The following is a 9323-nucleotide window of genomic DNA, read 5'->3' as shown; positions in this document are numbered from 1 at the left end:
CCCTGTGAAAACCCATTTGGGGCCCCCTGGAGCCGGAGCTGGGCAGACTAGGAAGGACAGACAGCTGCAAGGCACTGACCACCCCCCAGCCATCCGTGATTTCCAGATGGCAGGGAAGGGGGTTAGCAACAAAACTGAGTCTGTGGAAAGAGACGGGGAGAAAGAGGCCAAAGGCTCCTTTAGTATTTTCCCCCAACCGGGTGCACCTGGCAAAGGCAGAGGGAGGAGAGGCTGGAAGGAAGGGAAGGCAGAAGGAGGGGAGGCTGGAAGGAAGGGAAGGCAGAAGGAGGAGAGGCTGGAAGGAAGGGAAGGTAGGGACTCCCCCCCTCCTCATGGCTCTCGCAGATCAACCTCCGGCCCAGCGGCACTAAATGATGCCTGTGTGGAAGGCTGGCCATTGCCGTGGCCCAGTGGCCCTCCAGGGAGTCTGTGCAGGTGTCAGCACCCACCTCTGGTGGGGGTCAGGGGGGGGGGGGGTTGTCACATGGCAGCCAGGCCATCACAGCCAGCCCTGTCATCTCACTGGTGAGACACTTGGGGCTCAGGGCCCTCCTAAGGTGAGTGACAGAGGAAGGAGGAGAGCCCAGGAGGCTTGTGTGCCGGGCCAACACCCCCTGTTCCTACGTCACCTCTGGGGCATCTCTAGGATGCGAGAGCCAAGAGCAGGGAGATAATCAGAGAAACACTGAAGCACAACTGTGAAGGGGAGCCTCAGTTTCCCCACCTGTGCAATGGGGACAGTAATGTCACCTGCCTCGTCGGGGCGTTAGGAAGATGAAGTGAGTTCATCTTTGTGAACGGCCCAGAACGGCGTCGGGCAGAGATGTGCTCCGTGAATTTGAGTGATGGCTATTTTTATCATTAAGCAATCATATTGCTAATTTTTCAAGTAGCCAAAGATCAAAATGGGAACAACCCCCCCCCTTTTAGGAAAGAGTTTATTAATGTCAAAAAAAGAAAAAAAAAAGATTCGGTTTTCAATAAACTTCCTCTTGCCTGCCCCAGCCCCTGCCTCCACACCCAGATGGCACCGTGGTTCCTCCCACGTCTGGGGCTGGCAGGGCTGGGCTTGCCCTGGACCTGTTCCCCCAGCACCTGTGCATTTGGCAGGGTGGGCTCCCCTCCAGTTAGCCTGCTGAGGTTGGGGGGGTGGGGATCCTGGCGCCTGGGATTTGTCACCAGACCAGCCTGCCGGGTTGGGAGAGCCCTGGCTTCCCTACACACGCCCCTCCTGCTTTCTGAGCGCAGTGGACTTGGAGGCAGGAAGGCGGGGGTCTGCTTGCCCACCAGATCTGCCTTCTGGGCCTGGCAGCCCCAGAGCCAATCTCCCTGGGGTCTTTGGGAGGGACTGGGGTCTGGACCCTGACAGTTGTGGGGTCAGACTCCTGAGCTCAGTGGAACCGCGTGCTCTCTTTAGCTACTGTCGTCTTCCTCCCCTCTCTTCATCCGGTATCCTCAAAAGCTTGCCCCCAGATTCTCAGGGTCTGTTTTCTCGCCACTCACCTCTCTCCCCTTACAGCTCGCTGCACGTGCTCTGAGGCCGTCACCCAAGACGATCAATTGAATGGGAACGATTCTGTCCTTACCTTGATGAACGCCTCTCCAACATCTGACCCCAGTGATCATTCCCTCCTAAAGATCTCCGGGCCCTTGGCTTCTAGACACCTCTTACCTGCTCTTCCTCCCTCTCTGCTTCTGTGTCCCATTTCGGGGTCCTCCTCCTTTATCGGTCGCACCCCTCCTGGCTCTCTTCTCACTTTCCCTGGGTGAACTCAGCCACACCCGGAGGCTCCCAACGCCCAGTGCACTGTGGTGCCCCAGCCAACTTCGTCCAGCCCAGGTTTCTTTCCAGAGCTCCAGACCGGTAGATCCAACCGCTTCCTGAGCACCTCCCTCTGGACGTCACACTGGCCCCCTGCCCTCATGGTGCCCCAACCTGGACTCGGGTCCTCCGCCGACCCGCTTTTCAGGTGTGCTCTGATAAGCCATGGTTAGTTCCTGCCCTGCCCTCCTTCCAGTCGACCTCACCTCTCTTGCAGCAGCCTCCTCAGTTGTCTCCCACTCCAGGCACACCCCTCCATCCATCTTCCTTAAGCCCCAAGGATCGTCCTTAAGCCCATCATGGGGCTTCCTCATGGTGCAAACCCCTCAGCCTGCTCCCAGACTCTCATTACAGAGCTGGCCCGTCTCCCATTTCCTTCTTGCCTCTGCCCAGATTACCCCCAGAGTAGCCATACTCATCAGCCAAGAGTCTGCTCTGAGGACACCTCCTCCCAGAGGCCCTCCCTGATCGCACACTGACCTTTTCCTACCCGCATTCCTGCTCCCGCAGCCCTCCGCGCATCCCTGCCCGTCCCTACCTGGCACGTCTCTGTATCACCCCCTCCCTCACCCCACCAGCCCTCTACCAAAGGGGAGGGAAGGTCACACTGGCCCAGCCTCTCCTCGAGGCCTCAAGTGAGAACCATGTTTGTGAGCCTAGGAGAAATTATTTATCTTCTTGCCTGTGTTTTTGTTTTTGTTGTTATGGTCGTGGCTGTTGATGGAAAAAAAGTCAAAATGTGTTTTGGGGGGAAAAATCGCATTTAATTCCACCATTTCATCCATTTTTTTCAGCCCCTGCTGGTCCTTTATCCAGATGTAGACATTGTTCCAGAATTACCAGTTGCTGGTAATTACCGTTTTAATGATGGCCATGATATGCTGGAATCTATCTCTGGCTCCACCATCCATCACTGCTCTGACCATCTCTTCTCCTTTGCTGGAGATGTAGGTTGTTCCTAATTATGTTTCTTCTAGATGCTCATTGCAGGATCAATTTCATGCAGATAGTTTTTTGTTTTTTTTCTTGTGAAGTCGGTTGAAGTATTTCTTTAGGCTGAATTCCCAGGAGAGGTATTACAGGGTCAGAGGATATTGATTTTTTATGGCTGTGGCCAAGAACCACTTTCCAAAAGGGTTGAACCATTTACATGGCAACCAGCCACGCATACATGTTCCAGGGTTCCTTTTTTTTTTTTTTTTTGCATTAATTTAATGTATGTGGAAAATGAAGCTTTCAGATTGATTCCATCAGCAGTTCTTTGTTTGACTAAACCACATCCTTCACCCGGCCTAGCAAGCTGGTCGCCTGCCTCCATGTTGGGGTGGAAAGATGGGGGTAAGGAACACCCTGACAATGGTCACAGGGGACCCTGGCCTTGATAACAATTATAGCTCATGCTTGCTGAGCACTTACTGTGTGTCAGGCACTGGGCATTATCTCATTTAATCCTCATCAAATCTCCATAAGGGAGGTAACCATTTCATCCCCCTTGTACGGATGAGGAAACCAACGTTCAGAGTGGTTAAGCAATTGGCCCAAGGTCGCACAGCAGGGGAGCCTGTCAGTGTCTGGTTCCACAGCCCTTGGTCGGCATCATTTTCTCTAGACCCATCTGGAGAGGTCAGACCTTATCTACCTTCAGGAAGAGTGGGAAAGGCCGGTGGGGGGCAGGGCCTCTTGCTAGACGGTGCCCCGGACGGTTTCTGTGCCAGAGCCCCCAGAGCCAGAGTGATGAGGGCCAGTCCCCAAAGGCTTGTCCTGCTGGCCGGCAGGACCGGCAGAAGGCTCACGTGGAAGTTTTGCTAATAATAAATTAGCAAATTTATTATTAGCAAATAATAATTATTTGCAAATTATTTGCAAATTATTAGCAAATAAATAACAGTATTAAGTAACACTGATTAGCTCATTCAGTCTTGGGGCCTGTGAAATGGGCTGTACACGCTCCCCTCTTACAGATAAGGACGTGGAAGAACCAGAACCTGACAACCCGCCCCACCCCTGCCCCACCCCCCCCCCCACCGCCAAGCGCCGGCTTCGGCTTCGGCTCCGTGAAATGATAACAGCGGGCCAGATGTTCGCGAAACGCCTTTCAGCTCGAAATGTTCTCCCAGGTAGTGCGGCTGGTGGCATAAAGTGGAGTTCTTTTTGCTTGTGACTCTAAGCTCTTTACTTCCCTCTCTGTTTTTTTTTCAGTTTTCTAATCTGTAAAGTGGGTGGAAGGGGGGGGGAGGCTGGATCTGGGCCCGGCCCTTTGGGCTCTACGTTGGGAGTTCTTGGACGGATGCCTCCTGCTTAGGGATTGGCGGTGGCGGGGGAGGGGGGGGAGAGTTGAGGGGGGTTACATGTGTGTGCGGCCCTCACCGAGCCCCCACCCACCCACTCCCAGGCCTCCAGTTTCTGAGGGAAATCTGCAGAGAAACGCAGCGCCTTAGAGAATCTATCGGTGCCTTTTCTAAAGTCTGTTGCTGTTGCTTTTTTTTTTTTTTTTTTTTTTTTACACGTTGCTGCCCATTCTGGCAGCTTCTGCTCTGTGAGGGCTGGTTCCCTGACCCTACCTCTTTTGGCCGTGAAGGGGGCTGGCACGCTACAGCAAGAGGGGTTCTGCCCGTTGGCCTTCTGTTTGAGGATATGGATCCTCGGTGCCCACCAGCCGCCTGCAGCCCCAGATGGCGCCTCTCCCTGTGGCTGGCCTCCCCCATCTCTAGGTGATACAGCCCCACTGCACAGCCCTTAACCCCTACTCCTGCCTGTGCCACGCCTTTGTCTAGCAAGACACCAGGTGTTAAAAACCCCGGTTCTGCCACCTGTTTGCTGTGACCTCAGAAAATTCCTTCTTCTCTCTGATCCTCAGATTCTCCATCTGTCAGACGTAAGGGGTGCGCACGGTGCTCCGAGGAGCCAGCTTGCCCCGTCGTACGGTGCCCTGGTGGCCTCCCGTCCCTGGCAAGCCTTCCCCCGGGGGAGGAGGCCCTTCCTGCTGTTCCAAGCTTGGCAGGCGCTACGTGAACAGAAGGCAGCACCTAACCTGGGGGATTTTTTTTTTCTTTTGAAGTATATCTTCTATTCGAGATACGTAAGAGCTCACGTCTCTCACTTACAAAACACACAAATCTTAAATGTGCAGCTCAGTGCACACTTACGTATGGACGAGAGCACCGCTCAGATCGAGAGCAGGACATTTCCAGTGTCCCTGAAGGCTCCTCTGGGACCCCTGGAGTCCCTACTTCCCCAAACTGCCGCATCCCTTTATGTCTGGTGTTTCTGTTGTACTCGATGGCTGACATTTGATCGTGGGGCAGGTGACGGTGGCTTGTGATTTTTTTCATGCCGTGTAGTGTTTTGGTGCATAGACACGCCTACATTTACTTACCCTTCCCCTGTGGATGGACATCCGGGTGTTACAAATAAGGCTCCCATGAACATTCTTGTGACATCTTTTGGTGGTGACAAGCCCTCATTTCTCCTGGATACATCCCCAGGAGTGGGTGTCTGGGTCCCGGGAGAGACATTTACGTAGCGTTTAGGAGGTGATGCCAAACACTTTGCCGAAGTGGCAGTAAGCGTTTACATGCCCACCTGTGTGTGAAGCTTGCCAGCCTTGGTGTGGTTATTTTTAAAACCCTCCCCGTTCTGGTGGGCGTGCAGTGAACTTACTGTGGTTTTAATTTGTGTTATCTCTGATGACTCACGATGTTGAGCACCTTTTCTTCTGTTTATTGGCCATTTTGTGGAGTCCTTGCCTATGGGAGGCGGAAAAAGGTCAGGCAGGGGCTGGCGCTCCTCACCAGGTGACAGTGTGGTGGGGTTCCCCGAGGACAATCTCGGGCGCACGGTCCCCCCCATAGAACTCTAGCGGCAGGGGCTGAGACAGCCAGCCTGGGGTGGAAACACTTATGTGCCCCCACATGCCCCTCATTTGACTCCAGGGGAAGCTGAGGCCCAGAGAGCCTGAGTGACTGAAGGCCACACAGCACGGCAGAAGCTGAGCTGAGCTCACAGCCAGGATTTTCTATTAAAATGGGCTGGAAGGGGGGAAGGGGGATCCCCAGTCTTTGCTGTAGATGTTTGGCCCCGGGCCCAGAAGTATATGGACAAGCAGGGCCCGAGAGGGAACTCTGTAGCAATGCAGCCCTGGACAGGGAGCACTTGAAGGGAGAGGCAAGGGAGCCTGGGGTTGGGGGTGACCTATCACTTAACTCTGAGGCCTCAGAGCCCAGGACCGAAGACCAGTCTGGCCTCTATTTCCTGCCCCTTCACCGCTGGGTACGTTGGAGACACAGGGCCTGCTGGGAGAGGCCTGCCCTGACTCACCTTGACCCCTGCCGCCCCGCAGAGCCCGTGCCTCCATGAGGGCTCTCGTGCTGTCACACCCCCCAGTCTGCCTCCCCCCAACCCCCACCCCAGCTGGGAGCACGGCCCATGCCCAGTGCAGGCCTCGTCCACCTCTGGAGCCATTGCACCTGTCACTCAGGAAGAGGCAGCAGGGCATAGGGCACCCTCTGTGCCAGCCTTTTCTAGGGGCCTTCCAACTGAGTCCCCATAAGCACCATGGGACTTTTAACTGCTCCCATTTCTCAGGTGAGGACACGGAGGCTCAGAGGGGTTGACCTTGCCCAGGTTACGCAGTGGGGATTTCCCTCTTGACAGCCGGCTCCAGGCGCCCCCCCCCCCGCCCGCCCGCCCCGCACAGTCACTACTCACTGTGCTCTCCTGCCCCTCAGTAGCCACAAATAATAATGGTTATAACCATTTATCAGTCACTCTTCGTGTGCCAGTCTTCACGTACGTTCTTTCATTTTGTCGTTACTTATATTCCAGAAGGTAGAGACTATTATTATCCCATTTTATTTTATTTTTTTCACTTTTTTAAAGTTTATTTTTGAGAGAGAAAGACAGACCGTGAGCGGGGGAGGGGCAGAGAGACGGGGAGACACAGAATCCGAAGCGGGCTCCAGGCTCCAAGCTGTCAGCACAGAGCCCGGGGTGGGGGTTGAACTCACGAACCGCGAGATCATGACCTGAGCCGAAGCTGGACGCTTAACCAACGGAGCCACCCAGGCGCCCCATTATCTCCATTTTAGAGTTGAGGAAAGGAGTTGAGCAGCTTGTCCAGGGCCACAGATCTAGTAAGCGGGGAGCCTGGGAATGACGCTGGCCTGTCTGATGTGAGTCGTGCCTGTGCTCGTGACACCCAGTCGCCACAGCGTATGTGGATGGGTGGACGAATGAGTGAGGGAGGGACTGAGTGAATCGAGACCCTCAGTCTCTCCGCAGAAGCCCTCTTTCTTCTCCCTTTGGAGCATCTTAGATCAGGTGTGGGGAAAGCTGCCATCTGGAGGGTGAGCAGGCTTTGGCGGGGGGAGGTGGGGTGGGAACAGGAAGTGTGTTCTTAGCAGAAGGAACAGAATGTACGGAGGCCCTGGGGTGAGAAAGGAGCTGGGGGCCGTTGGTGACTTTAGGTGGGAATGAAGTGTAGCCTGCAGGGGTGGGGAGTGAGGGCTGAGCGTAGAGGGGCTGGGACTTTATCAGTGGAGGAAGGGAGCTATTGAAGGATTTTTGGCAACATGGTTGGATTTGCAGTTAGGCAGCTGCCCCCGGCTGCGGTGTGGAGAAGGGCCAGTGTAGGAGCTGAGGTGACGGTGGCCCGGACTAGAGAGGGACAGAGGAGCCAAGTAAGGCTACCATTAAGATTCAGGGTTAGATTCTACGCTCAAAGACTGCTTTTGGACTTTTGCCTGTTTTGTTTTTTTTTATCTTGAGAGAGAGCGAGCGAGCGAGCAGGGGAGGCGCAGAGAGAGAGGGGGAGAGAGAGAATCCCAAGTAGGCCCCACACCATCAGCGTGGAGCCCGACGTGGGGCTCAAACCCACGAACTGTGAGATCATGACCTGAACTGAAACCAAGAGTTGGGCATTTAACCGACCGAGCCACCCAGGCGCCCCTTTCCTGCTTTCTTTTGTTTTTGTTTTTGTTTGAAAGAAAATCAATGCAGAGTATCTGAGACATACACCGAGGTATAAAGAACACCGTCCAGGTAGGGATCCAGGCTCAAGAAGAACCAAAACGTTTACAGCCAGCTCACGCCCCTGAGAGCCTCCCAACTCCCAGCCCCAGACCGCCCACCCCCGAGAGAGGGTCACCTCTGTCCCAAACTTGTATCCGTCTGGCCCCTGTGTTTCTTCCTGCTTTTACAAATCCATGGTTGGGTTGGAATCTTTGCAACTTTGTATAAACGGTATGTAGCTGTTTTCTGAGACTTGCTTCTTCTCTCACTGTAATGGTTAAACAAACAGATTTATGGTCGGAGTTGGAGCAGGGTGGGTCCCTTCAAGAGATAATCAAGTAGTAATAATAATATCATCCACACTTGCAGAGCCCTTCGTAGGCCAGCTCTACCCTAAGGGCATTATGTAACTCAATTATCACTAATATGCTAGGAGGTATTATTGCTGTACCCTTTCGGCTGGGAAAACTGAGGCACAGCAGCTGTACATAAGGTCACCGGGCTGGTGGAACCGAGCTGAGCCCAGCAGAGTCACACGAGACTTGGGGGTGGTCAGGTGGGGAGGCGAGTGAAGCTGGTTCTTTTCCACCCGCCCGGCTGCCCCTGGAGCCGGGCCCTGCGTTGTCCGGGGGGGCAGGGGGGTGGGCGGTGAGCTGTGCACTGAGGTCCAGCACCTTCCCTCTGCTCCCCACAGGAAAGGAACAGACCCCATGTGGGGACAAGGCGGCTGGGGTCTTCCCTGCATCCTCCCAGCCTCAGAGCCACCCGGCCTGGGCAGGTCCCTCCCATCCGGGCCCCCTCTGTGAGGCTGCCGCCCTCCCCGCCCTGCCCCACGGTCTCACATAGCCTTCCAGACCCTCCCAGCCTTTTCGTGGCCACTAGAACCACTTCCGCTGGCCCCCCTGGCAGGCAGGGCGGCCGGCTTCGTGCCCACTTGGCAGCCCGAGACCCACACTGCGAGGGAAGAATGGGAACAGCTTCTGGAATCAGAAGGGCCTGGGCTGGGGTTCTTGCACCTCGCTGTCTCAGTTCCTCCATCTGTAGAGTGGGCCTCCTCACCTCCCCAGATCGCCGAGAGGGCTGTGAAGTGTTCGCGCGGTGCTTCCCTGGTGCGGGACCTGGCACGCGGTAGTGACAGCAGTGACGGCGGCGAGGACAACTCCTCTGCCCGCCTCCTCCCTGCCGAGCGCTAATGAGCCCAGCCCGTTAGCGCTGAGCTGGACCGGGACCCCGGCGCTGGCTCAGGGCCTGTGTGCTTACACCGAATCCCACGCAGACTCCCAGTGCAACAGCCTGTGGGCTCGGAGCCCCCCTTTTCCTGCCTCTTCGGGCCCTGAGTGGGGGGGTGATGGCATCATCATCCCTCCCCCCCACCTTGGGCCAGGGGCCCGATTGGCATCAGCCGGGAGCCCACGCGGCACAGCCTGAGCCCGCAGCAGATGGGGAAAGTGGGGGGGAGTCGTGTTCTTCTGATTCAGACACCGGGGTGGGG

At 55.6% G+C, this 9323-nt stretch overlaps 1 protein-coding gene across 1 annotated transcript in view; it reads left to right on the top strand.

The window, feature by feature from the left end:
• Nucleotides 1–9323, top strand: part of CBX6 (chromobox 6) — a 48751-nt gene that overhangs the window by 24837 nt on the left and 14591 nt on the right. The gene's annotated exons all lie outside the window — the stretch shown is intronic.

This window comes from Panthera uncia, chromosome B4 (genome assembly GCF_023721935.1).
Source record: "Panthera uncia isolate 11264 chromosome B4, Puncia_PCG_1.0, whole genome shotgun sequence".
NCBI lineage: Eukaryota > Metazoa > Chordata > Mammalia > Carnivora > Felidae > Panthera > Panthera uncia.
This window is presented reverse-complemented; position numbering and strand designations above follow the sequence as displayed.